The sequence below is a fragment of the Corvus kubaryi genome, unplaced genomic scaffold (assembly GCF_017639235.1).
Source record: "Corvus kubaryi isolate FWS band 111438036 unplaced genomic scaffold, C.kubaryi_AGA036_p1.0 133, whole genome shotgun sequence".
Taxonomy (NCBI): Eukaryota; Metazoa; Chordata; class Aves; order Passeriformes; family Corvidae; genus Corvus; species Corvus kubaryi.
In genome coordinates, this window is record NW_024580667.1 from 41,051,209 (window position 1) to 41,073,144 (window position 21,936).

Here is a 21,936-nt window from a genome sequence, read left to right on the forward strand (position 1 = left end):
TCAAATTGATCTCTCCTTAGCAGTAACAGCTAAACAGCTTGCTTAAATCCATACCACTTGCAATTATTTTTCTGCTGCAACTATTGAATCTTTCCTAAAATGAACCATAATTATTTTCTCTCAGAGATACCTTAGTAAGTATCACTGACATCTTACTGGAAAACTGTGGTGGAAAATATTTGGTTATGCCTATATGAATTACCAAAATATGGGTCTGGATCTAACATCGACACCCAAATGAGATGGACAAAGGTTCTCTAACAGTTTAGAGTTAGAAAGTGTATGTTTATTCCAGTGCTGGGCAGCTGCATGGGATGATTCCCTGATATGCACTGCAAAGGTACAAGTTGATACAGAGTCTATTTATCTACAAAGGTTATGAATATTCAAAATAAAAATGCATATTTTTAACATCGACACCTCCCATTCTCCGCTTCGTATGGAAATGAGCTTAAATGTCATTAAGCATGCGTGGTATGTTCTCTGAATTGAGTCGGTGGTCTCAAAGATGAAGTAAAAGTGGTCTTCCTCAATTTGACCTTTCTGCCTTCCTGGGTTTTGACAATACAAATTACTTTGGTGACCTTCCAGTTCCTCTTTGTGTGACTTTTGAATAGGTTCTCAGATGGGGAAGAAATTGACAATTGTTTACGTTCCCTATATCTACTTATCAGTGTTTCTGTTTCTCATTCTAAGCACAGCTAAACAAACATAAAAGTGACAGGTAATCAGTTATTTAGTAATCAGTTACTCCCATCTTGAAAACTCATTTCAGGTCCAGCTCTTCTTAACTAACCATTAACTTTTAATTGATTCTAGCCGGGCCTAAACTCACTTCTATTTTAACTAAATTCAGCGCAGCTAACCTTCTAACTAAATCTTTATGTTTCTTTTAAAATTCTGTGTTTCATATACTAGTAAAATAAATATGCCCAAGAGCAATCAAAAGCACTGAAGCTGGCTAAACAGAGTAGTCTACATATGTTCCGGGATACTCTTTTTGCTTCTGGCATAAGGTTACTGCATGAGAACCGACTGTGTTGAACAACCCTGGAAAATTCAGCCTCCCAGACTCTTCCCAAAAACTGTTAGGGACAATGCTGCTGTTAGCATTTAGACAAAGCATGCTTGAGGCCTTTACAACAGGGTAGTGGGATATGGAGCTGTATTTCAGGGCCCAGGAGTGCTCCAGAGCACTGTGTGACGCATTATTAAAGGCACAGACTGTGGCGCTTCTCCTAACATCCCATTTAAATTAACATTATGCTGTGAACAGTATCTTCTCCCAAAAATACTAGTCTTTGAAAAAAAACCCCAGAACTGTGGTATGTAGAATTTAATTGTGTCTGATGGCTAGGAGTCTTCCTCTATATTTTCTTTTCTTTTATTTGTTTCTTCTTCAGGATGACTTCCTTTTCTATTGCAACTAAACAAAGAAGTGAAAAAAACCCACATCAACTCTGCATAAGGATTTAATAGCAGACTTTTTTTCATTTATTTTTCAACTCACTTTCTAGTAAATATCACAACATGATGGCACATATTCTGTAGTGGTTAGTAAAACAAATTAGCAGAATATATAACTCACCCAGTTTTATAGATCAAATAACCCTGAGGAGGGGAACATTTTTATTACGAATGCAAAGTTTGCTTAAATTATACAATACATTGGTTCTCACAGATGTCACAGATTAACTGTTGTTTACAAATGAAAAAAGAGCCTCTTAGCAGTCATACAATTAAAAATAAAGGAAAAAAAGAAGATATATCCACTCATTTTCAGATTCTGCTCCTTTTTCGTACCCAGATTCTTTTTAAGTCTGATGTAAGAATTTTATATGAGGGAAAACAAAAACTTTACCTATGTTTAAATGACTCCCTAAAAGTTTTTGAAAAAGATCTTTATATGACTCCTTATATAAAAATTCTTGAAACATCCTTGATTTTTCACAAGGCAGTAACAGAATTTTCAATAATTTTTTCCTAAAGAAAGAGTATTCTACTGCAGGCAAAAAAAAAGGGCATTTTTATTTCCCTTGTTACATGGTCTTCAAAATACAGGAAAGAAGCAGTCTTTGAAGTCCCACAGATAGACTTTGTAAGTTTATGGTAGAAATAGGAACACTATTAACAGTAAGGTAGCAGAAATGCATATGTAAAGGGACATGTCAAAGCAATGAGTGCTGTAATTTAGTTCACGTTGATGACCTATTTTGTTTCTGTGTGTTATTCCTTTGATTATATTCAGGAAAAAAATTAAATATTACAATTAATAGGAAAAATACTATGAAAATATGTTTTTAACAATTATAATTTATATAAGGTCAGGAGAAGAAAAAACCTAAAACACCAACAGCATCTGGGGTAGAAGAAATGAGAGGCAATCAGATCTGAAGCAATAGTTTGAAAATATCACATGAGCATGCAATGTGTCCCATCACAAAGAAAGTCGGTGATTTCTCGTGTCACCTTAGGAAAAGCATTTCCAGCAGGTCAAAGGAGATGATCCTCCCCTCTGCTCAGCCATGCTGAGAACACATTTGGATTTCTTGGTCCATGCCCAGGCTTCCCAATGCAGGAGAGATCCGGACATGCTGAAGGCAGTTCAGTGAAGGACCATGAATATGACTAGGGGACTTGATTATCTGACATCTGAGCTCAGGAGGCCCTGAAAGAGCTGGGGCTGGTCAGCCTAGAGAAGGTTCAGGGAGAAATAGCTGAAATGCACTTAATTTGGCTGCTTAGGAAATAGACATAAGTTTCAATGTGGGACCTTTCATCAAAATAGCTGTAATCCAAATAGGGAGGGAGAGAGGGGAGGAGGAAGGCAGGAAGGCAGGCAGGCAGGAAGGCAGGAAGGCAGGAAGGAAGGAAGGAAGGAAGGAAGGAAGGAAGGAAATAAGTACCAAAGGCTCCCAAATACTTTATGAGGAACCTGGTTTCTGAAGTCCTCACAAAGGAACAAATGAAAGCAAAACAATGTTAAAAAGTAGATACTCAGAACAGACAATTTACAAACGTTTAGAAGAAAATTATTTGCTTCTGCTAAAAAGGGTAAAGAATTTTCTTGTCCTGAGTTTTAAAAGTACCTCATTCCATCATCCAAAGCAGTTCAAAGCAGAATTGTTCACAGATGATGAACAATCAGTACAAGAAAATGTACTTTAATATCTTTGACAAAACACAGATGGTTTCCATGTACATTTAAGGTTTTTTAGAGGTAAAATGAGTCTCTTTGGATTTGCCTTCAAAAAGTTATTTACATTGGTGACATTTCAAGCATCATTGAGTTTCACTAAAATGCACTTTAAGACAAATTATTTGAATTTTTAAATTACACTAGAGCATCATGTATTTTTGGTAAATAAAATTAAATGCATTTTAAAGGTGAAAAGGTGAAAAGAATATTCTTTATTCCTAGTATTTATATTCAGGTTATTTTCTGACAGTAGCAGCAGTCGTTGTCATCAGAAAGGCAGGAAATCACTTCACATGGCTCAGATGCAGAGATGTCTGAAAAACTAAAGAAATTTGAAAACAGGACTGATTCCTTGGAGTCATGGTGATAAAGAGTTTTTAACAATTATATTTTTATTTAACTGACATGCAAATACAGAAAATTCATAAAATTAGAACCTAAAATATTTTTAATAGGATCTGTCCTGTGGATCTGAGATTTAGAAATGGCCATAAATTTCAAAATATCTAATCTTTTTGAGAGGTAGAACCCTTACATTCATTTGTAAATTATTTGCATAGATTTCTCATTAGAAAATGTTTGTATATTTCACACAGTCTAAAATTTGAATAATAAATAATCTGTAGCTAAATATTTCAATCATTTGTCATATTCTTATCTTATTTCGTATATGTGGTGGTAATTTAAAACACCCATACCATGGAAAGTAATCCAAACATACTAGCATCCTATTTGACATAATTTTTATGTTGCTTTTGATATTGCACATTTTGCCATCTCTTTCCAGTTTTCACAGAACTTACCAGAATTGTTTCTTCTCTGATTTGTCTGATTACCCTGCCCTCCAAATAATTCAGTGGGGATTTTTTTTGTGACATATAAAAGTCCTTTATTTATTCCAGCATGTATTTTTGCTCTGCATAACACAGAAACCAGGATTCCCTCTGCATTCCTATGCACATCATTTAAGATTTTTCTTCTTACTCTCTCTTAATTTGAGAATCAATAGCAGGTATACTTATCATCTCTTTCCTTCTGTCATTTGTAAAAATGACAGAGTAAAAATTTCACTGATACTTTTTGAATCTGCAGATTGGTTGTTTGAGAACTACTGCTGTTACTCCACCTGTTTTTCTATTATTTTAAGAAGTATCTGGAGTGCTCACAATCAAATCCCAAAATCTTTTCAACTAACATCACATACACTGGTTCATACTTATTGTAACTTAGCACATGACCCTTGAATTCTCTGAATCTTCACTGTTAAACTCTGCAGCAGACCTGGTCTTGCACAAACATAATGACTAAATTTTTGCACTCAGAGTAGTTCTGTTGTAGTCAAAAAATATATGGCTGTCTGTACAGTAACACATCTGAACTGTTGTGGGACGGATCAAGATACAATTACATGGTTGGCATAATCAAAGGCTCTGTGAAAAAAAAAAAGTGCATTGCTGACTGCTCCAACATCTGGTTTTTATTTTCTAATGAGTCCCTCATTTGGTTGGCAAATGCATGCTTATATCATGGAAACTCTTACTCTTGTTAGCTAAGCCTCTGAAGTAATTTCAAGGCATAATTATTTGAACTGTTTTATTTCCTTTTCTTTGAACACTTTTCAGAACACTGGACTTTATAAACTATATTTATAATCAACAAGAATGATTTAGAACAAAAATACTTTTTTTCATTAATAAATTTTAAAATTTCATAATGTATCTTCAGTGAAATTTCTCTTTATCTGTAAAGATTTTATGGAAATACTTTTCAAGTAGCAAAATCATATTGGAGCATAGTCTTAACACTAGAGTTAGACAGCAGCTGTAACTCTTACTTTGTATTGTTTAATCCAACAGCTTTAAATAATTAATGGAAGATCTACTAAATTTACATTTCTATAGTAGATTTGGGCTATTCTTATACTGAAATTATATTTTTCTCTCACTTGGCAAAGTGAGCATAAAAAAGCAGTTCTTCTTTTAAGAAAACAGTGTAATTAAAAGATCTACCTTCCCTTTCTGTGTCCACATCTTTTATTTTTTTCCTGAAACATATCTGATATTTCCTTATCAGAATCAAACCTGTGCTTGATATTTACTTACCCAGTATAGGAGGAGACAGAGTCTGATTTTGTACTCTCCAAACGTTTACTGTCATAGGATCCAGGAAGCAACTGTATGAACTGCTTTGGTGACAAATACTGCTATTAAGTCTGTCCAAGCTGGCTTCTGTAGAGAGTCCTGCTAATCTTCCCTCACGTTCCAAACGGGTGCTAATATTTGTTCATATTGAGATACCTACAGGACCGTGATATGAGAAGGTTTTCTTCAATAAAGATGTACTTTTTTGCAGATTTATTTATGTACTATAATTATCTACTTCACATAGAACAAAAGAAATGGATTCAAACATGCATTTATATCTATAGCATCATAGGACTAAACATACCAATAAGATATGTGACCAGAAAGAGAGCTTTTAAAGTTACCAAGTATGATCAAAGTAAAAAATGATAGCAACATTACAACCTTTAGGATCTCTAGCAAAGTGAGTAGAAGGTGGAGATGCTGCAAGAGGCCTGAACATCTGGTTTTGGAGATCTGCACCATGAAACACACACCAACTATATTCTAATTTTGTACATTTGCACCAAATGTTAGATTTTCTTGTTTAAGATCAGAGAGCATGTTAGGCTATACTTTTTGGTTTTCCATTCCATATTTAGAAAACCATTTCCACCAAAAACATTCTATACAATCCAATAAGATAGAGTGTATAAGCAGAATGCAATAGATTATAATATTAACTGCCACATCACATGCCACAGAAAGTCATGACCTTATACACACACCTACACATATCTCATAAGAAAGAAGATCAAAAGTCCTGGCGCTTACTGTGCCTACAGCTAAGGTGAACATCAATATTTACTAGTCTGAAAAGCAGACACACGCATTAGCACTCTTTCAGTATTAACGACAAAGTATCTTTAGTACTACTGAGTTATGAAGTCAATAAAGAATCTCTTTGAATTAGCCAGCTAACAATCAAGTACAGATCAATTGAGACTTGTTTTATTTTGGTGTCACTGTAGAACAAAAATCTTACTTTCTCACACACACCCCAAAAATACTTTATAAGTGTTATAGTTTTTATTTTAGTTTCAAAAATCACTCTTTGATGTCAGTTGCATAGGAAGAAACTCAAATCCCTTTTCTTTATCACTATTAGCCTTTTTTTTCTATCTTTAACATACCCATGAAAGAAAGTACAGTTCATTGTGTTCCTGAGTGGAATTTGCCTTCTGATGTGGTATTCAAACTATTTTTACTTCTCAAATTAAAAAGGAGGAAGGTTTTAATTCTGACAATGTCATGAAAGAGGGAGAAACTGTTTCAGGCCTGGAGAGGGCTCTGAACTGGAGTCAAGAAAAGAATAGGTCTTTTCATGATCTATTTTGAAACTGTAAAACTGTTATTTTAAAATCAACAGTGCTGCTTTCTTTTCAGGCATCACTTTGGTACCAGGCGCTACCATATGCCAGCTGATAGCAAACATTACGAACTGGGAAGTTTACCTTCAGTTCACTTGAAGAGTGACCTGGAAATTCATCTGGTTACTCATTCAAATTATAAACAAGTGTATCCATTACTTGACTAAATTCTCACTTCATAGTTTGAGCCAAAATTTCAACTAGTTTAATGGAAGAAATCCTTGAAAGAAAGAGTGCTTCCCTTTATTTTTCTAATTAAAAATCTAAATAATAAAACGAGTTCCAAGAGCACCAGGAATACACAAGGAAAGTTTCGGCCTGCCCATACTGAAACTAAAATCTGCTTAAAATGAGACTTTTTTTGGCTGGAGATGGAAGTATTACATACCTTAAGTGAATTTGTTGAAGGAAATCACTAACATACACCTTCACTGGTAGACTAAACATAAATAGTGATGCTGCTTTTAATGCCTGGAAGCTCAGTTTGCTCAGGCTCTTCTCAGGTATCAATACTCTAAAAATGCTTCTGAACATTACTAGCAGAACTTTGAAAAGGCCATGAACAAAAGTATTTTAATAAAGTAATCATTAAGAAGGTCTATGTGTGAGAAACAAATAAATGAGTAATAAATACTTGGGATATTAAAATCTATGTTAAAAATAGTTACTTAAAAGTATGTATATAAAGTGAAAATAAAAAGGTACAACACATAGAGACCAATGGCTGCCAAATAAAAACTTATTAAGCATGTTTTATAATACTTCATTTATGTCTTAGATTTTGATTTTGGAAGCTCAAATGGTGCATGTTACATTACAGTTTATATTAAGAAGTTTAATCGTTTACTTATGGCAAAGAAAAATATTATGTCTCTTAAAGTCTACTTCTAGAAAATTAATCAGTAGAAAGAGGGTGTGAAAAGATCTTATGCAGTATAATCTGTGATTATCTCATTGAAGTTCTCTCATTTAGGAGTTGCATGCTTCATTTCCTTCCCTCTCACATATTCAACTACATGCATAAAAGCTGAATACGTTTAAGTATGAACCTTCTGAGGAATTTATTAAATATTTGCATGAAAAAGGAAGTGGATAACATTACACATTATTTTGCACAGACAAAATATCCTATGGTTAGACCTGAGGACTTCCATTAAAAGAATCTTTCATAAACACTGTGCAAAACTGACACAGAGATCTCTAATTTGGGTTCCTAGTTACAAAATTGTTCTGATAGGTAAGTTCAAAAAATGAGTTGCTGAAACTTCTGCACCAATCAGAGTAAAGAAAACCTAAATTTCAGTTCAGAAGTTGAAGCTGTACCTTTCTCTTAGAGGGCAAATTTAAAATGAAAATGTTCATTATTATTATATTTTAATTTAAATATTTTGACACAGGTTTTATGACCAAATTCAGCTCTGAAACCAGAGCTCATTCTTCAGCATGGCAGTTTATTAACCAGAGACATGGTTATCATCATAGAAGTTGCTTTAAAAGTATTATTCTGCTGACATTTTAAAATAGTAACCTCTAAAATAAAAAGAATAAATAAATTGAGGTTTTTTTTTTGTTTTTTTTTTTTTTTAAGAAAACCTTGAATTCCTTGAATTATTTTCTACATCTATTTGGAAGAATACCTTTCCCCTTCTCTCTGTTTCTTCCCTCACTATATCAGATAGCCTTACACCTTGTGTAAGAACTAAATCATTGTCCGAAAGACACAAGCTTTTCTGCATTATTCCTTATTATGCATATTTTGCAGTATAAAACTCTAATCATCATTATCACAGGTTTTTCAAGTCCTGTTATGATACTAGAGCAAGATAATTCATAGAAAAACTTTAAAGGAAATTGTCTTTTTATGCCATCATTTGACATATTGGACAGTTACCATTCTTAAGTCTTTTTCCTCTTCCCTCTTTTCTGATACTAAAAGATTTTTCTTCTTGTTGAATAGACAAAGACACTATGGGGAAATCCTTACTCCTGGCAAAGAACTTCAGAGTAGAGTCATTGTCCAAAGTGTCAGCTACAACCAGCAGCACAGATGGGAACCTTAGGCTCAGGGGTAACTTCATCAAAAGGGTTCCAGTCACTCCTGAGGTAATTCTTAGTGTTAGAGCAGAATTATCATTTTGAATTTAGACTGGGGGATAATGCACAGAAATAATCAATTTTAACTAATTCAAAAGCAAAGTACCATTTGTCTGAATGTCATCAAGTCAGTAAGAAATTAAATATAATATATGCTCTCTGTCTCCCTTATAAATATACAATAGAAAAATAAAGAGTGATTTATCTTTAAGAATCAGAAAAATATGCAGAAAAAGCAAATTCATTTTTATTTCAATGATTTTTCCTTTCCTTGCCTTCCACAGTATCCCCTGCAGGGATTTAGCAGACATTGAGAAACTACCTTCCAGGGCCTGTCATACTCTGAACATGAAAAAACACATTGACCCTGATTTCCATAGGAAATAAAATCAGACTCTCAGTATTCAACCATAAAAAGCATATGATTTGAGGAAAATAATTTTTTGGAAGTGTTCTCTAGAGAACCTCTGCAGGCTTCAATGGCTGAGCTCTCATGAAGCTTAAGTCTAATTCAGATGCATAAAAGTCTCAACTCTCTGGCTCCGCAGCACACATAGCATAGACTTGTTTTTAAAGCCCTTTAATCCACAAAAATTTCTTTGAAAATCTTCTGTCTTCATCAAAGCACCCCAGAAACTTATTTTCAGTTCAGGAAACACAATAGGACTGCTAACAAAGCCCCAAAACTTGTTCCATTAACTGTAAGCAGTACATCTTATGAAGCCAGTAAAGCAAGCTAACGAAACATAAATACCCTGATGAAATTTAAAGACAGAATCAAGCTGAACAATTTAATTGGTCCAGTTCCAGCTGGAAATTTGAAACTTCACTTCTGACATTCATTTAAATTTTGAGCCTGAGTTCTGGAAAGAAGAATCATAAGCATCTTTGGTGAGGACTTGACTTAAAAATTGGAAAGTCGGGGTGTCACAGTAAATTCTAAAGATCTGCTGTCTCTGAGGTGAAATTACTTGTTTCACAGTTAGTCAAGCTCAACAAGCAAGTGATAAACCTTTGTCTTAGGAACTCATGGAAGAAAATTCTTCCTATCTTATTAATTCAATGCTGTGTTTTTAAAATTGATATTCCAGCTCAACCTTATGCAATACCTTTTTCACTAATGTATTTTAGGACTGTACTTATTTTATCACTTTTTTTGTCTGTGCTTTTTTCTTGAGCAAAGCAACATGTTAACATGTTAATTTAAAAACTCACAGGTAGAATACACACCCTTAAAAAAATCCTTGAAGTCTAACCTTACAAAAATTCTCTGATGCAAATCTGATTCTTTAGCTGAAATAGTGAAATGTTATTTTGGGGAAGGGAAAAGGAATACTTTTCAGTACTGAAACTGTGACCCGCAGAGAGAAAACATTTTCTTTCTTTTAGTTTTAATGTATTGCAGTACTACCTCAGGTGTGGGTTTAGCATGTATTTTTTATCTGGGCAAAGTTGTCTGGCAACACATTTTTCAATAAGAGTTATTTTAATTAGAATTTTTAAAGACTACTGTCTACAAATAATGCACATACTGTTGAAATCATTCCTGTAGGTTCCCCAAACAAGCATATTCTCTATTAATCTGTCTAAAAGGAGAAAAAAATACCTAAGGACTGTTAGCGCTTCTTACTGCCCTGTATGAATACATTTGATAAACAATAACTTGAGTTCCTGAGATTAGAAACTGTTTATTTAAAAGTTGTCATCCTTACAAACTCATGCTTTGGAATTGCAACACTTGGCACCTCTGAAAGAAGACCTAAAACTTTGTATGAGTGGATGCCTTCTAATCTAGGGGTGACATAACCAACTTTGATTAAGCATATAGGGAGCCTGGCATCTCTGCAAACCTTTCTTGGAGCTAATGAATACTTAGCTATATCTCATGTAGAGAACTCCTTCATAGACATCAATATTTAGGGATCTGAATTTAAATTCTACTTTTAAATGTGTAGTACTCATGCTGTTCAAATTCCTTTTTGGGGCAATTCTTTGAGCCATTTAATTATGCAACTGCTCTTTTTTCTAGGGTGATGTACATCCCTATGGAAAGCAATCTGTGGAGAGTCTCTGATACAGCAGAAGAGGAGCCATACCGACAAAGTAGTGGCTTTGATGTTTAGTTTTCAGTTCAAACAGGGACCTAAGAGGTCTGCCTATGGTTCTAAGAAGGAAAGTAACTCAAAAACTGTTTTAGGTTGCCTGAAACTTAAATCTCAACATTTCAACTTAAAACTGGTGGGACACACAAAATGAAATTTTTAAGACATCCATTTAATGTATAAAATATAGGTTTTACTTTTTCAGGTTCCTGAAGTTTTTCAGTTTTGGGTTTTGAGCTTTTTTTTTCCCTCCTCAGCACTAAAGGAATAAGGAGCCGATACTTTATAACTGTTTCTGGTGACGTATGGTTCTGCATGGCTGATGATGTCCTAGATAGCTAAGAAAACAGAGCCCAAATATGTTTTGTGCACTGATGTTTTATAAATGGAAACAGATTAACAACATTTTATCTTTGTCAGTTATTCATTAGCATTAAATGAACAAAACACATACATTTCTTTGTATCTAAAATAATTCATACAAGATATTAAATGTTTTAAGCAAATGTCCATGTTGTGAAAATAATGTGTATAATTACATGTGGTTAAATATTAAGTGTCCTTTATAGATCTGTGACATTTTGCTTAGATTACAAGAAAGTAAGCTTTTTTTGTGAATAGTTTAATTTTATCTTGTGAAGTTCCAGACCTCTATTAAAATCTTTCAGCAAAAATTCATATATTGGAAAAATATACAATTATGCAGCTAGCAATATTCATTCCCCTTTTATGAATTTTTTCAAAGATCAAAGTAATTTTATTCCAGATTGCTGAGCACTTTGAGTACATATTAAGACACTTGACCCTCTCAGCCAAGTTTCTGCTTGGTATAATCAACTGAAATCATTCAAGAGTGCATTTTGTTCATTTTGATTATTCTCATAGGGCTCTGATACTTGTTTATAAATAGGTAGCAGCAGAATTGAGTGCCTGAAAAGAAACTCAAAACACTTACAGTAGAACGATATGCTTTCTTCAGTCAAAAAAGATCACTTTGAAAACATTTTCTAGTTGTCAGTGTTTGGGAAGACAGCTAAATTTATTTTTCAACACAATCGATAAGAACGACACGTGATTTAGCACTATTGGAGCAACCTTAGGTTTTCCTTCTTCTAACTTTTTCATCCATAAATTAGCAATCTGAATGTTATCCTCATGCATATTGTATGTCAAATGTCAAAAAGATGTCAATACAAGCTTTGAATAAGTCCCTTTGTTTTAAATGAGCATATGTTGCACATTCTGCATTTTCCCTAAACTGAGGATGTTAACTTCTGAAGAAAAGATTCTGAGCATTTAGGACTGCTATTTATGCTATGAATTAGTTAAAAGTATGTCATTTTAAATGTCATATTTCATACTAAAAATGTGTCATTTTAAGACATACCACACTTAGAGTATCTTCTTCACACTTCCACTCCAGCAGAAGCTAAATTTAAATAAAAACTGTCTTAAATCTCAACAGCTGTATGTTATGATTAAATGCAAAATTAGTTAAGCTCTCATTCAAAATAGTTGGTTTTGTGACATCCGAGAAACTCAAACTATCTGCATGCTAAAATTGCAGCTGTTGAAAATACATCTTCATACATTAATACAATTGGATTTTCAGGTTTAAATAACCACAGAATTTTCCAGATGTGTCTTTTAGGATAACATTAAGTTAATTTTTTAACCCTTACACTAATATTACCGGCTTTAAATCTTGATTCCAGCTTACCATAGTTTTCTCTTGCTTGTGTTTTCCATTATTAGTGAAGAGCGATTTATTTGTTTCTTTCTTTTTTATATATTTCATTGTTATTTACATGTTTAACTAATATGAATATACATTTTAATATAATGTATGCACATTTATTTAGCAATTATCTGTGCAAGGTTCCTGAAAATCAGAATTAGTTTCGCTTGTGGTTAAAAACACAGACTTTCACAGAACAATAATCAGAAGCACAGAATTCCTGTGTTCAGAGAGGATATGAATCACTGAGAACTAAGCAGTGACATCTTCTCTCCTTACATGACAGAGATGCCATTGGTGGCATTTGCTGCGAAGCCGCCTGTTTCCAAGGCTTTGTCAGACCATCATGGGATTTACTGCTGAACATAGACTTAAATACAAAGCTAGAAATTATCAAATCAGAACTAGTTAGGATCACCAGGAAATCCCATTTCATTTTCTAGTAAATGAAACATAAACATACATGTGCTGGTCCCAACCTCACATGACCTGCTAGACACTGCTTAGCCACCATTGCTCAACTAGATTGAAAGTGAAATTCGTCATTGCTAACTCCCGTCACAGGGTTCCTGGCAACGTCCAGGTTACATTTTGGAATTACTATACATGTAAACATTGCATTATTTGGTATTGCTGGTGATTTTAAAGATAGCTTGCACCTTTGATAGCAACTGAGATCACCTCAGGTAAATTTCACATCTACAAGAAACTGAGCAATACTCTGTTCTCTAGAGAAAAAAAAAAGTTAAAGCCTTTATAAAACAGAAGCAAAACAGGATGGAGAAGTATTGCTGTCTTTTTGGTATTTTCTTGCAATTATTTATTGTAATATCAAGTATTCCCCACCATGTCACCAAAGAGTACATTGGTCTTGATGAAAGGATGCTTAAAGCAAGCTAAAGAAACCTGTCTTTCTCTGTTTGCAGTTAGGTAGGCAAAAACACAGCACTAACAGCCACCAAATTTCCACTATTTATCTCATCTTTCACTTTTAATTCTTACAGACAGTTTTGTTACCTTTTCAGAGTACTGGAAGGCTCAGGGAATGCAGCTGTCCAGAAGGAGCAAGTGCATTCAGTCACAGTAGAATGTGGAATTTTAGTTGAGGCATTTGATGTACAAAGCGGAATAGAAATTACGTTTGATGAGATTCCGTTTGCAATCCTCAGACTTGTGAGACTGACAAGACAATTCCCTCTCTGTCTGTCATGAATCCTGCAACTTGTCTCTGTGTGGCTTATAATTTTGCCGTGCAGCTCCTCAAGGGAAGAACTACTGGAGGTGTAAACACTTCTCATACTTTTTATCATTATGGTAAATTAATTGAAGTTTCTGAACAGAATTGCCTAACACAATACTGAAAATGCCATTGCTGTTCCTGTTTTTTTTTTTTGCCTACTCTGCTGCCCCAGCAGTAGTCAGTAAGAATGAGAGATGACTTAATCTATGAAAAAAATAGTTCAGTCTTCTTTTACTTTTTTAATAGAATCATAAAATCATAGAATGGTTTGGTTTGGGAGGGACCTTAATGATCATCTGGTTCCAAGCCCTGTGCCAGAGACAGTGACACCTTCTAAGAGACCAAGTTTAAAGCCATTCCCCTTGTCCTATTACTACATGCCCTTCTGAAAAGTCCCTCTCCAGCTTTCTTATAAGGCCCTCTTAGGTATAGGAAGGCTGCTGTAAAGTCTTCTCAGAGTCTTCTCTTCTCCAGGCCGAACAATCCCAAATCTCAACCTGTGTGCATAAGAGGAGTGCTCCACCTCTCTGGTCATCTTTGTGTCCCTCCTCTGGCTTGCTCCAACAGGTCCATGTCCTTACATTGAGGCTCCCGTAGCTGGATGCAGCAGGTGGGGTCTCACAGGAGGAGAGCAGAGGGGCAGAATCACCTCTCTCAACCTACTGGCCTCACATCTGTTGACACATTCTAGAACATGTTTGGCTTTTCAGGCTGCAAATGCCCATTTCCAGGAGATGTTGACTTATTTATCCACCAGTACCCCCAAGTCTTTCTTCACACAGCTGCTTTCAAGTGTGTGTACCTGTATTTGTGCATGTGTGTATAAGGAATATATAATACAACACATGTATTGTTTCTTCTCTTAATAGATACAGACAGATAAAAATTGTATCTTCAGTGCAAATACTGTATTTTTTTTTAAAGAAATATTAAATGTCAAATATTTTCAAAGTAAAATTTGGAAGAAAATACTTTTCAGATGAATTAAAAATTTTCTAGTTGCTATGACAGATGTTTTAAAGTGGAAAGTTAAAGTAAAAAAATTAAAGTTTGTTAAAAGTCAAAGTGTTAGCAAAATGCCAACATTTCTGCGATTCTTTCTTGCCCTTAAAAAACCAACCAAACCAAACCAAACCAAACAAACAAAACCCTCTTGCTAAAATATACTTCATTCTTAACTGTTTACATTTCAGTAAACCAGCACTTCTAAACATATAAAATATTTTGCAGTCCATGAACTGTCAGTTTTCTCTCACCTAAGGGATATGTAATAAATCAGTCAAAATAAACAAGTAAGAAGAGAATCATGTTTCAGGGCAAAAAGCAGATTATCAGAGATGTGTTTTAGGGAGAGAATTGCTTCGCTCTGGTTATTTCAGAAGCCCATCTTTTAAACACGAGCAATCTCTAGGAGACAACAAACTTCAGGGGAAATAGCTGTTGTGCTGCTGAATTTACCTAGAGCAGAAGCCCAACAGAAAGTGATGCCTCCTGCTGTTATAGCACCCTCCTGCATTGGCCCTGATTGAATTGATGTGCTACACATAACATTAAGCAACCTCCTCTGGGACCTTACAGGAGACAATTAGTAATTATCATGCTCCACCTTGGCAAGGGCACTTTTACTAAGGTGGTCTTAAAAACATGAGGGCAGAACACCCATCTCCTCAGACCCATCAGTATGTGGGCCCTTAGAGGTATTTTTCATCTGGGTCTCACTTGATAGACATAGAAATTTTTGCTGAATCCATCTCTTAAGTATGCCTAGGTTAAAACTAAAGCTAAAGTCCTTACTCAGGCAACTTTCCAGACAGTTTAGGACTGGGAGTTCTATGCCTGTGGTATTTAGTCTGACCTTTCAATGAGCTGTAAGTAATACATTTGGCCTGATGTGATCCAGAGTAATGGGGTTATTTTTGCATTGAAGGAATAGTTTTAAAATATCTTCCCTTTGATTTATATGAGAAACCTTATCTTACATGGTTTCTATCACCTTGTTATTAAGCTTATTGTTGCAGACATATTTTCCCTCACTATTTAAAATCAGACAACCTGTGTAACTGAAGAAACAGAAAGACTATTCAGTTATGGGGTTTCAATAAAAAAATGAGACCCTTCAATCACTTTCCTTTGATTTTACTTTTTACAGGAAAATTCATCACTTCAGAATTGTACAAAATGCTAGAAAACACTGCTATTTTTAAGAAAAATTTTTGAACACAGTCTTTTGGAAAAAATAGAGAACTCATTGAATGATATCACTGTACCTGTAAATATAATAGTCAGCCCTGGTTTGTATTATTATTCTATTTCTGTGTAAAATACCTTTGTTTTTTTGAACAGTGTCCAATTCTACTATAAATCTTAGGAAATAATTCTGTCAAACCCTACGTTATTCCTCTAACATATGCTTGGAAACTATTTTTTACAGCTCTTCACTGCTAAGTATTTCCACGTAGGGCCTTTTGTCTCAGAATCAGCAGCTGGTTCAAAATAAAATGTGAAGATGTTTTCAGCAGTTACTGACGGTTTGAGCAAGAACTGACCCCTGGGTAAAATGAATAAACAGTGGAGCTGAGAACAAAAGGAGTCCTCAGAACACCATTAACTACAGTAATAAGGCAGACATGATGTACTGGGGTCACTAAAAGTCTCATTTGTAGATAAGTCCTAAAGAGAAAGCATTCCATCACCAAAGAAAGGTCAACGGTTAAAGTATGATATGATTGTTTTGAACTAATCTTCCAGTGACAAATATCTGAAATATGAAGGAGTTCTTCCATTTCAGACATATATTGCAGGGTATTTTTATATGGCACTTCATATTTATAGATGCACTTAGCAAAGAAAAATCTTTTGGGTAGATTTTGGATGAAAGGAAGGACTGAAGGAAAGGGAATATTAAGTTTCATTTCTAAAGTAGTCAAAGTAAGGTTTGCATATAATCTTTATAATTTTCTGGCACCATATCTTTTGGAAAACAGTATCTTTTTCCTAGCATAACTTAGTTCAATATAAGCATGAACTATAAGGAGGAAAAATTATTTTTTTAACAAATTATTTTAACAATTGATAGAAATATGAAGAATACCTCAAATATAATTAAATAATGTCATGTTTCCTTACTTGGACTTGATTTTTCAGTCGTATTCTTCTGATGTAAATTTTCTTTTTGTTTTCTAATATCATTTAGGTCTTGGAATGCTATCCTTGAGGTAAAGAATAATTAAATAACATGTAAACCACTCTCAATTTCTTTCCAGTCATAAGGTGATAGTTGAATATTTGAAAAAAAAAACTATATCACTGTTAGTTTAACTATACTTACATTTTTCTGTTGCAGTCCCTATACAGCAGAAGAACTAAACATCCATTGGGCTGACATACCATACATAACATTATTATTCCTATGCAGCAATCTGGGAGGAAGTTTCCCCACTTTTGAAAACCAGAATATGTTTATGAAGATCCTATGGCTGAATCTCATTTCAGTGCCTTGTTGTAAACTCCCAGAAAAATGCTAGTCAGTTTTGTGAATAGTCAAATACTCATTAATGAATACAGATAGAAAGGCTATAGCAAGAATGATGATCCCCTAGCTTGATAATAGGGCAATCCTGAAAAGGGAATGGAGGAGTATCTTTCCATCACAGTTCTGAAAAAGTGTGTAAGCCTTTATCAACATGACACTGCACCTTTCTACTGTAATTTTACTGAAATTATTTTGAGACAGGTGTTTTGAGACAGGTTCCCTTAAAAGGCAGTGAAAAAACTCTTCCAGGAAATATCCTGTTGTGTTCTAAAAATTGTCCAAGAGAAATGCAATAAATCACAGGAGTTACTGATTTGCATCATCAACTCATGGAAGATCAGCTTGTGAGAGAAATTTGTTTAGTGACACTTCTAAAATCAATAGAAATGTTACGTACTTTGAAGCAGCAAAACAAAATAAGACCTTAGATAATTAGATTGTAAAAACATTGACTGAGGTACTGAAGCTGGTATATGAATTGTAAAATCCTTTGGAGTTTTCATAAGAGTTTTGCCAACCCATGCCATTTTATCAATAATGCTTATTGTTTTTCAGATGATGACAAATATTTTAATGTGCACAATTTAATCTCATTTTCTGCTTTTCTATATTATTCACCAGTGACAACCTCCCTCTTATTTCTCCTAAACCTGAGACCTCATTCACACTGCTATTCATTTATTGTAATTGCTCAGTTCTGTTGAGAAACTTAGGAAGAGATATTGGGAAATTAACTGAAAGCTTCATATTCAGATGTCTGCCTTTTATGATTCTGCAACACTATTGGCAATATTCTTACTGGCTAGACTGTTTGAACTGTGCTTTGTGTCATTCTCTTATGATCAAACCTGCACACTTTTATAGTTTGGCATGATGTTAACATTGATTCTGGTTTGAAAATCTTCTATCTTTTGCTCATCAAAATGCATGTTAATAATTCTAGGGCTTGTACATGGAAGCTTTTGTGTTTTGCTAAAAAAAGCTACTTGTCAAAACTAGTGACACCCCAGATGTTCAAAAGAAAAGAGCGTGTTAAGCTACAAAGTCCTGGCCTTACCTTGACCCCTCTCTGTCTCCAAAGTTATGTATTAAAACTGTTAAAAGCTTGATGCTAATTAATTAAGAATCTTAATAATTCTGCCTATTAAGAGGATCCACTAAAGCAAAAGTTCTAAATAATTATGTTCTGAGGACATAATTATAACTCCGGCAATAAGTTCTACAAAATCATTCATTTGACTTTTTCTTTTCCCCTCAGTAGTGGTTTTAATGGACAATTTACAGTTTTCTAATGGTAAATTAAAAATCAGACCCTAAAAGCATATTTTGTGAGATGGGAATTATTTGATTTGGCTGAAGCCTCCAGATTAATTTGATGTATTCTTCTCTTCTTCTAAGATCAGTTAAGAGTACAGAATGCATGAGGATAAACATCATAGCTAAATAGAAAAAAGGAAAGAGTACTTTTTCCCAACTCATTTCAAATAAATGTCTCTAAGGTTAACATGCTTTGGAATGAATTAAGGGGCAATCTAAGCTGTTTGTACCCTTTCAAGCAAGGAAATATAACACTAATAAGGACTGGAGGAAGACTGAACCTAAATCAGATGCCAAGAATTATTTAGCTTTGTCTCAAGCTATTCAGCTTCTGAAGGATGAATCAAAAATATAGGATAATGAGCAGGGCAAGACTGAGAACTGTTATTACGTCTTTTTTCCTCTTCATTGTAAATGTAGTAAACTTCTGAGCATTTCCTGAAATGTGGCTTTTAAACCTCAAGAATTATTACAGCATAGTAAGATGCACTTCTTAGCCTCTACTTCAGCAGTTGAGGATAATGCCTTGCGTAAAAAGTTTGATTGATGGACTCAGCATAGTCAGTCATAATGGTGGCACTGCTCAACGGGTTGTCTGAGCCCTGAACCATATTCTTCAGTGTGGCTGTGTGTGAAGGGTGACAAACCTGGCATTATATAATTTTGGGAATTCAGAGCAGGATTTTCCAAGATAGGCAATACTAATTTGAGCTTTATGGAGGAGTTGCTCTGTGTCTTTTTAAATCAAGCAAAGGAGAAGCAGTCCCTAATGGTGCCATGCATGACAATCAAATTTCCTGGTTAAAATGTACTCACCCAGAGGTCACATCCCAAGCCCTGAAATCTTGTTGCAGAGCACTGCAGTATTGCTTGTCTTCTCAGCAGAGGTCTGCTGCTTTGGAGGATAAGGAAAGATTTACATAAGAATGTTATACAACTCCACAGTTTAAAAAAATCAACAATTTATGACTGACAATGAGAAAAAAGAAGCAAGATCCAAGGAAAGCAGTAGCACCCCTGCAAACCAAGTACTATATTGCAATTCAGAGGCGTTTGTTTTTTTAGTTTTTCCCCATCATATGTATTTAATTGGAGAAAAGGGGCTTCTGCTAAGTTATTTTGTGGTGTACCTCTCCTTACCTGAGAGGAAGTCACTTCTATAGTATAGAATTTTTAATATAAAAATATGCTTATTAAATAATTGAAAAGGTGGATGTCAAATTCCCTAATTTAATTAAAATGTAGATAAGTTTCTGGTTTACTGGCACAATGGCATTTCTGTGTTTCTGTAGTACTTAATGCTCATACCACTTAGCCTACATTAGAAGTTTGACTTTGTGGTTTTGGGGCTGACTTCAGTTTTAAGAAAAAAAAGAACTTGCATGAGCTATTTTATTCAAAAATAATTTCTCCTCTCCCACAAAGTTTTTTCTCAGCTGTAAGTGTTCTCTTTCAGGCCTACACAAAACAAAAATCTAAATTATGGTCACAGTGAGATCATCATACCATGATCTTTACTCTCAATTCCCCTGTTGTTCCACAACTGACAAGAGGAATGCCTCAGTTGTCAGTGCCTCTTGTGCTTGCCCCAGTGGCATGTGAATTTCTAGCTAAACTGTGCAGTGATTTTTCCCTCTTGGCCCCAGATCACGAACAGTCAGCAAAGAGCATTTCCAGGCACTTAGGCTAATATCTGACTCTGTAGTGAAACAAGTTTCAGCCATGGCTGTTTTGCTGGAGTCACACAAATATACTGTACAAGAGGTAATTCAGTTCAGGGTGTCAACAGACTGATGTCAGTAACAGCAACTGAATAAAGCTATTACTTCATGACTTCTAATTTAGTCATTACTTAAACTCCAGCAGAAAGATTTTTTTGAAATTCAATACACAGTTTCCTGCTCTTTTGATCTATAAGAGGAAAATGATCTCTTTTCAAAGAGCCAATGTTTAAAAGAACATAGGAATGAACATTTTACAACTGTAAACTGCAAGCATGTAAATTACTGGGAGTAGTTCCTGCCTTTGTTGCTGGAGATAAAATGAGAGCTTTGTTCAGCTGGAGGCACAGTGATTGATAAAGTGCCCTGAAGGTTTTATGGTGTTCTTGTTTAGTTTCAAGGGGCTGTTTTGTGGCTTGGTTTGGGCTATTGTTGTTGCTTTTTAAATTCAGTTTTATCTTTGTTCATTTGCTTTAGTTTTACAACCAGATTAAGCTTTAAATACAAAATCCAAATTCAATGGATTTAATTATTTTCTAACAAAGTTTCACATCTCTTTTACCTTAGAATTTGATCACACAGGCTTACTTCCAAATTACTTCCTATGATTTTTAGGTGAGCATCAGATGCGCCATTGTTTCTAATCTAGAAAGGCTGGTTTCCAAAGTGTATCACTTGTTTGAATGAATGCATCAGATCTTGAAAAATGTATGAAATTTAAAAGAGTTAATTTTTAAGGATATGATCTGGATTAGATTAATTTATGACTATTGAAAATACATTTATTGGATTTCAGAGTAGATAAATGAAATGTAAATAGAGGAAATATTTTAGGAAGAATTTCAGGCTTTCCAGTGTTTTAGAAATTAAATTAAAACAGTTCTTACCATGGTTTTCTCAGCAGCTTCATTATGACAACCTTTTTGCAGTGGTCATCCTAGAATCATGTATATTATATCAAAAATTCAATATTTAAAAAAGATGTCTTACTTTGATTCAGAATTGTAGGTGATGCTAGCAGAACTGGTGGCTATGAAGTCTAATAAATTAATTCATTCTTATGGACATTTCTGATAAACTGGGATCAAAGGTAGTAGAGAATAGGATGATTAAAAAAAAAATCAGTGATAGTTATTTATGGCAGAAAGGAGAATACAAACACCAGGTATTTGGGAGGGAGGACTTAAGAGTTATTGAGGCAAGTGTGAATAGAGAACTAACTGAGGAACCATTTCTCCAAGGCACTGATTATGCAAGTTATATATTTACTCCCTGATCCTGATCATCTCATTTTAGAGGCTGCTTTCAGTATTGTTTTCCAGGTATATTCTCATTTATTTCTGCAGATCTAGAGATCACTGTTTAAATAATACTTAATTTGCAATGAATTTTTTTTTTTTTTCAGGTGAAAATGGATAAGACTAAAGGCCACAGATGTCTCCAAAACACAGTAAATACTGACATCCTTCATCTCTTGATCTTTCATAAACTTACTAGGTC

The 21,936-nt window shown here is 34.4% G+C and overlaps 1 long non-coding RNA gene across 2 annotated transcripts; it reads right to left on the reverse strand.

Moving 5' to 3' along the window:
- Positions 1-1,465: 1,465 nt before the first annotated feature.
- LOC121671778 lies at positions 1,466-19,622 on the reverse strand. 2 transcript variants are annotated; one of them, XR_006018602.1, is made up of 4 exons: positions 19,532-19,622; positions 16,993-17,075; positions 5,302-5,496; positions 1,466-3,521 (listed from the first exon to the last, which is right to left on the reverse strand). It is a non-coding gene; the product is annotated as an uncharacterized LOC121671778 (long non-coding RNA). The 2 variants fall into 2 exon arrangements; XR_006018601.1 differs by lacking the exon at positions 16,993-17,075.
- Positions 19,623-21,936: the final 2,314 nt, after the last annotated feature.